General features: G+C 43.0%; 1 pseudogene; it reads left to right on the top strand.

Annotated features, from left to right (window-relative positions):
• Positions 1 to 4945: 4945 nt before the first annotated feature.
• On the top strand, positions 4946 to 5942 carry LOC143138939 (uncharacterized; annotated as a pseudogene).
• The last annotated feature ends 2075 nt before the right edge of the window (positions 5943 to 8017 follow it).

The following is an 8017-nucleotide window of genomic DNA, read 5'->3' on the forward strand; positions in this document are numbered from 1 at the left end:
GTTGTTGCCACATAGAAGCACTGCATAGAACACAGTGGGCTACATTGCTATTAAATCCGCTTAGCATCGTGACCATGCTGCGCAAATTTGTTCAAAACCGCTGCATTAAAGTTAAAGTAAACTCTGCTCAGGTCTTATCACAACATAGTACATTGAGGAGACTAAACGAAGTTAAGTTACAGTATGCAATCAAGCAGTAACCTTATCTCAAAGCTAACGTTTGAATACTGTTTGGATGTCAAGTTTAGCATGCTTACTTGCAGCTGCTTGTACTCATGCAGGGCTCATTATATTGACTCTGTTTGCAAAATCCAGATGGAAATGGAAAAGTGTTTTCCAAGACTCAAAAGTGCTTGTCCAAAGGAGAAGTACAAACTCTTATTTGAACTACGTTATGAATTGCATCCACACATGATTCCCACACGAACATCTTAAAATGACTAACTGAAACTTTATTGAATGCTACCTCTGACTAAGAATACATTACTTTGCACTTGTAGTTACTTGCACTTCATTCTTTTATTTTGGAATCTTAAGAGCAATAAACATATATTGCAATGTTAAATAATTCATGTTTTTTCATTCAGATATGTAAATAAACATGTATAAGTTGCTATTAGTGAATTAATAGGGAGATAATCGAATCGAATCGAACTGAAAAAATGAATCGTTAGATTAATCGATGCATCGAAAAAATTATCGCTAGATTAATCGTTTAAAAAATAATCAAATAATCATATCTTTTATATACTTGTATTGTGCATTTTTCACAAAGAACTGTTTTCTGGTGTTGCACACCTTATACGAGTTATGTTTGTTTAATCACTGTTTCTATGTTAGCTCGTTACACAATGCATATTACCTCAGTTTTACATGCTACAGTCTGCTAAAGTGGCTGCAGGTGTAACGGCGTTAACTAGTTAGCTTACAGACCTTCATACTGGTGAATTGACTGAATGTATTTAAACGTGGGTTACCTGTTTGATTGGCAGGAGCTGTGACGCGACTGGCTCGCTCCCTGCCTGATTTGTGTTTGTTTTGTCCTATATTCCAGGTATGCCATGTTTGTTTTATGTACTTTTGTTATTGTCTTTTCACATGTACTTTTATGGCGATTCATGCCATTAACTGCGTGTCTCGTGGTTTTGCCGCTCTCTTTTGCTACTGTCCTGAGGCAGAGGAGCTGTGACGCGACTGGCTCTCTCCCTGCCTGATTTGTGTTTGTTTTGTCCTATTTTCCAGAGAGCAATAAACAGTAAAATCAAGGTTGGTTGTGGCGTCCATCCTTTATACACAACGCAGAGTGATCGAGGGAGGGGAGAGATGACCTCTGTTACACATACATCATGTCTTTATCATAATATACCATACATCATGTCTTTATCATAATATACCATACATCATGTCTTTTATCATAATGTAACGATTTGATAGCGACACACACAGTTGTCCAATCAAAAGGTTTATTAGCTGAGAACGAGAGCAGGGACACAGACACACAGATCTTGAAAAATATCTCTTATCTTGATCTTGATCTGATCTGATCTTGCATAATATATGCTGGGCAGCCGTGGCCTACTGGTTAGCGCTTCGGACTTGTAACCGGAGGGTTGCCGGTTCGATCCCCGACCAGTAGGCACGGCTAAAGTGCCCTTGAGCAAGGCACCTAACCCCTCACTGCTCCCCGAGGTAGACCTACACATACGCGCACGGTGCAATATTGACACAAGCCAGAAGGGCGATTTCCCTAACTTCCACGTTGAGTATATCGGAGTAAAAGAATATGAAGAACATTTTTTATAACATAGGCCTACAATGGTTTTACTTGTGTAGTGCTTCTTTACTGAATATAACAAGTTCAAAGTTAACATTCTAGGTAACTTCGCATTGTCCGCTTCAGCACTAAATTGAGGACAGCAACACACACGAGCTGCACCTCTCACAGAAGAAACGCGCTACAACTACATGCCTTTTTAAGTTGATATTTAATTGGTTTGTTTTGTTCATTTTTCCGTTCAGGGGGACTGCGCGTTGCTCCAAAGCCCCTTTGGTCTGACTCGTCAATAATCCAAAAATGTCCCTTTGGGTCTACAGCCCAGTAGTTTGATATCTCTTTGTTCCATTAAAAAAAATCCCATTCTTCCGACAGCTCAACCAAAGGCTATTTTAGATCACCTCCTTCACCTCTTGTACAGTAAGAATCAACAATGACATGCCAAGTGCAAAGACAATGACAAGCTTGGGACTGTGTTTCTCAAACTTTTTTTCTGGGGACCCACTTTTTAAAAATGACAGACTATCGCGACCCAACTCGTGACTGTGGTAGTCCAGTCCAGGTAGTCTGAACTATAGACCAGTGGTTCTCAAACTTTTTCTTTCATTCCCCACTTTGAGGGGGCATTCTCGAGCCCCACCTGTCCCTCATCGCTCTAAGAAAGTGGTAGGTCAAGCTTAAAATTGTCAAATTTATTGAAATAATGACAAGTTCTAAATATATCCTCTTCAACAGAGTTAAAATCAGCTGGTGCTGCAGATATAATAATAAATAAATACATAACACACATATTTCTGTTTTCCAGCAACATATTAGGAAGCATAGGCCATTATACAGCATTGTACAATATATTCAATGAAATGCCAACATGCTGCATTAAATGGATCCATAATCCAGTCAAACTGAGCACTGCTGGTTGGGAAATATTTTTTAAATAAACGTTGCAGGGATGTGATGTAGGCCTACTGTTTAATACATGGGATCACAAGAGTGCCTCCCAATCAGACGTTTCAGCGATTTCGCTCAGAAATCTCAAAGTCATAATACTGTCGCGATCGAGGCGCCTGTCCCATACTCAAGTTTTTTTGGTGAATGCAGTAATCTTATTTGCTAGGTGAGGTAGGTGCTTGTCTTTGCCTTGTAACTGGACATTTAACTCAAATGTATCGCTAAGATATATCAAATATATCGCTAAGATAGGCCAGCTTTGTCAAGAAATGTTCATTAGTGAACGTGCTTGCAGATTCAAACATGCGCTCTTCCTCCAAGAAGAGGCAACTCGGAGCTCAAACACGCACGACAGCACTTTACCAACCCGCGCTTTGCCGTGCGGCTGCAGTCTACTTGGAAGCAGCGGGGAACATAGGACCCTTTTTTCAAAAAAGGGTTCTATGTTCCCCGGTAGCGGGGAACATAGGACCGGGGGAACATAGGGATGACCCCGTTGAACCAAGTATATGAGACAAAATTGATACACTCTAAAAAATGCTGGGTTGTTTTCTCAACCCAAACGCTGAGTTGAAACTGTTGGGTCATTGTGTGGGGTTGTTTTTACTCATGTTGGGTGACGTGAGCACACTACCCAGCACCAGGGTAACTTTAACACAGCTGCATAGTTATTTGAGAGTTTGGGGGAAATCGTTATTCTTTCAACCGTCCATGCAGTCCAGCAGCTGTCAACATGCAGTGGAAATCAGACGATTTCGGAAGGTATGTATCTGCTTTTAACTTTTTATTATTATTATTATTATTATTCAGGCGGATTTTAAAAGTCCACCCAGAGATACCCTTCGTGATGGATATTCTGCCTGCCAATTTCGTTCATTCATGCCAGCTAACGTTAGCTTACATTTACTTACAATTACTGCTCATGTTAATGTTAAATCTACACAAAAACAGACTTTTAAAAACATAGTTCTTTGTACACTGGGTATGAACTGCTGAACAGAAACAAAACTAACTTTTACAACGAACTAAAATTAGCATACCAACAGCTGGCTAGGTTAACGTTAGCAGACGGTTGGTATGCTAACGTTAATTGAGAGTGAGTAGTTGTCATGGTTATTTGGCCCCGCCCCCAACGCCATTTTGAACGTCAAGCCTCAAGCTGCCTTGGCTGTCACCGCGATAGATAGAGAAGCACAACGGAGATTTTGGTACTTTGTATTTCGCAATGCCTACAACATGCTGCGTGAAGAACTGCCACAGCAGGTCGAACGATCAACAGGGGAACAAGACTGGAGTTCGTTTTTTTCGGTTCCCTTTATGGAAAATGATGTATGGAGAGCAAGTTGCTGAGGTGACTAAGAGACGTCGAATGGCCTGGGTAGCGGCGATGAGAAGAAGGGACATCACTTTCGACAACATTTCGAAGAGTATGCGAGTGTGTTCTTGGCATTTTCACTCGGGTAAGCTCTGAATATATTTCATAAAATGTGTTTATTTTGTTGACTGCTAAAGCTAGTCTATCTATCTGAAGAGTGTGTGTCCTTGTTAGGCTACTTAAACTTTACTCTGATATCGCTACTAACGTTAGCTATGATACTACGTTAGCCACCTACTTGCTAGTGCTACTTTGTAACATAAACTGTAGCAGCAAAAATAAACTGCCAACTTTGTAACGTTGGCTGTGCTACATACAAGATATTTTGAGATGGACATGATATTTAAGTTCGTCTCTGATGTGTTTGTTAGATGTGTTTGTCTCACAACACAGTGGTTCTCCTTGCTAACTTTGCCCACTTCCCTCTACTACTTGTCACCTTAATGTTCACCTTTGTTATGCCAGCTTACCTTTGTTTTTTGCCAATTACAGTAATGGGTTGTGTAATGGGTCTACCAGATGATGAATCATGTAAATTCACACCTTTTCACCCTGACTGGAAGCCATCTTTGTTGTTGGGCCATGACGATGTTCAGATGACTGATGAGGCAAGGTTTCAGCGGAGCCTGAAGCGTAAGGTGGTGGCTGAGGATCTGTATGCTGAGCCACTGCAGGTGCAACCAAAGAACCTGGATGCTGAGCTGCCGCATCCAGAGGACATGGATGCTGAGCCGCCCCAGGTGCAACCAGAGGACATGGATGCTGAGCCGCCCCAGGTGCAACCAGAGGACATGGATGCTGAGCCGCTGCAAGAGCTTCCAGAGGACCTGGATGCTGAGTAGCCAGTCATGACCAGTGCAGAATGTGAATTCTGCACTTCGAAGCAAGCCCTGCTCGTCAGTCTGTTGGAGGAGAACAGACAGCTGAAGGAGGAGCTTGAGGAATACAGGATGGATGAAAGTTTTCTGAGGGGTGATGATGAGAAAGTGAAGTACTACACTGGACTTCCTAACTTTGCAATTTTTCAGGCAATGTTGCTCAACATCCTACCATATATCCATCAAGGAAAGAGAAAGCTTACAGCATTCCAGTGCGTCCTGTTGACCCTGATGCGTCTCAGGTTAGACCTGCCTTTTCAACACCTCAGTCACCTGTTTCAAGTTCACAGAACAACAGTCGGTGTTGCTTTTCAACAGACTATTGAAGTGTTGTATGCCCGCCTGTCTCCAATGGTGCACTGGCCAAGCAGAGACTGTTTGATGGTTAGTATGCCCCACCATCATCGAATCATTTGGAAAGCATGTTGCTGCAATTGTGGATTGTTTCGAAATTTTCATTGAAAAACCGTCTAATCTTCATGCATGAGCCCAGACTTTCTCCCAGTACAAACACCGCCACACTATGAAATACCTTATTGTCATCACACCACAGGGTTTCATTTCATTTGTCTCAAAGGGATGGGGTGGGTGAACTAGTGACAAACATCTGACTGAGAATTGTGGTTTCCTAGATAAACTGTTACCAGGTGACATTGTGTTAGCAGATCGAGGGTTTAACATCAGGGAAAGTGTGGGAATGATGTGTGCTGAGGTGAAGATACCTGCTTTCACAAGGGGTCGTGCACAGCTTGATGCAAAAGATGTTGAAGAGACCAGGGCTATAGCTCACCTTAGAATTCATGTGGAGAGAGTGATTGGTCTTGTGCGCAACAAGTACAGAGTCTTACACACAGTTGTACCCATCCATATGATTCTGCCTTGTGAGGGTGAGGATGTAACGTTTTTAGACGAGATTGTAATCATTTGTTGTGCCCTTACCAACATGTGTGAAAGTGTCATTATTTGAAATGTATAAAACAAATTTATGCTTTGACTGTGAGTGTGAAATAAACATTTGAAACATATATGATTTTACTGTGTTTTATTTACAGGTAGATTAAAAAACAGATGTGTTTAACCATCAGGAAAAACATGCAAAGTGCAAGAACATGTAGTGCAATAATAAGTAGTGCATGAACAAGCAGTGCAAACATAAATAGTAAAAAGAGGCCAGTGTAAACGAATAATTTACTATTAACATTTCAGTTAAATTGATGTAAACGTTAATGGTGGGGGGTGAAGAAGTAAAGTTGGCAAAGCCAAGGAGCGTTAGTGGGGAGGGTATCCACAAGCCCCACTGCAGGATGCTGATGCTTGGGAGGTAGGTTGTTTTGTGAAGTGTTTTGCCACTAGTTCTGGGAGACACACCTCAGTAAAGAACTCCTGGGCCTTCTGTAGACGTGGCTCCCAAAATGCTCGGTCTTGGAAAATGCGCAGAATCGCACAGTCCCTCTTTGTCCAGACAACAAAGTCACAGTACATCCTCTCTGTAACAAACATTTGTGTCTGGACCTGGCTGTAGTATGGATGACTTGTTTTCAGATGCATCTGCCCTTTCTGATACAGAGGGAAGCTGCTGTCGTTGGAGGAGCATGCATCAAGAACGGTGCTGTCCTTGTATTTCGCAGGACACTTGATGTCAATGCAGCCTTTTCCACAGCAAGTGCACTCCACAATTGCATCTGGTGATGCTCCTACTTGTGGAAATGCAGGATTTACAAAAAACCCACAGGTCTGCACCTCCTGGTTGTGGTGTTTTTGGTTGGTCCTGGAAATGTATTCCTGCCTCGCCCTCTCCTCCTGTTTGATGCCCCAAGTGGTGGCTGCTGTTCCTGGGCCGCGCTGAGGGTAGCAGACTCTCTTCACAGTAGACAGGGCTGGTGAGTGGATGTCGGTGGCATAAACACTGTGCATGGAGGAGGCTGTAATTCTCCCTGCTCGTGCCGCAAACCACAGCGAGGATGTGTGCTGCCCCCTTGTCCTTTGCTCGATCTGTGCTGCCTGTATGTCTGTAATATTAGCAATGCCTCCTAATGCCTGGCAGTGCTGGCGCAGAGCTGAGAAATCGGAGGTGTCAAGTGTGCGTGTACCATGCAGATTTGCCAGGGACTTCAAGTCTCTGATGGGGAGAGTGGGGTCACGGTATTCATCACAGTACCTTGGCGTCACACTGAGAACAACTGACCTTGTGCCTGTTCTGTGTATGTCTTCTGATGTTGGTGCTGGGGTCAGAGTTGTAGCTTTGGTTGCACGTGTTCTGAAAGCAGGTCTGCTGTGGCTCTCACCATCGATGACGCTGTTCAAGGACCGGCGTTTGGCTGCAGCTGATGTGAAGTCTATCTTGTGACCAACCTCTGGATGGACTTTGTTGATGTTGCCTGGTAACATCCAGTAGGTTGGTTCATCAGTCATGTGGCCTGTTCCTTTAGTCGCACTGATGCCTCCACCTTGAAAAGAAGGGCCCGAACATGTGTGCAAGACTCAGCATCACCAGCCATGCAGGTGCAGTGAGCAGACACCACCTCCCCAGAAGGTGCAAGAATGACCCACGGTGTCAGAGGAGGTTGACTGAGGCGCTGTGAATGCATGACCTGTAAAAAGATTAAATAAAGTAAAAGTACGTATGACTTCAGCGAGGTGATCTTAAGTTTCGTTCTGCTTACAGTATCTCACTGCCACTGCAATGCCTTTGAATGCAATCCGCTGCCCTGTTTACAAATGCTACAGCGGACTTAAACTGCCACCTTGTGGCGATAAGTTGTAATACATTTCACGCAGCTGCATGAATCACGGAAAGCGTGAATGAAGTGGCCACTTCTAAATGGGACCCACTGTATGTGGTAACAGTCAATACATTGTTTCAAATGTGCTTCATAAACATACAATATTGCACTACAAAAACGGTCAGGGGGATTTGGCAAACCTTCTGCCTAACCAACTCCATGATATTTTCCCTACTTCAACATCACACTAATAGCAGCTAGTAGGCTATGAATCAGAAAACGAACACAATTCTACACATATTTACAAGCAAAAATACAG

Source organism: Alosa pseudoharengus, unplaced genomic scaffold (genome assembly GCF_046254945.1).
Source record: "Alosa pseudoharengus isolate Yale_2024_CS ecotype anadromous, Long Island Sound unplaced genomic scaffold, YU_APseudo_1.1 YU_APseudo_1.1_scf_10, whole genome shotgun sequence".
Lineage (NCBI taxonomy): Eukaryota > Metazoa > Chordata > Actinopteri > Clupeiformes > Clupeidae > Alosa > Alosa pseudoharengus.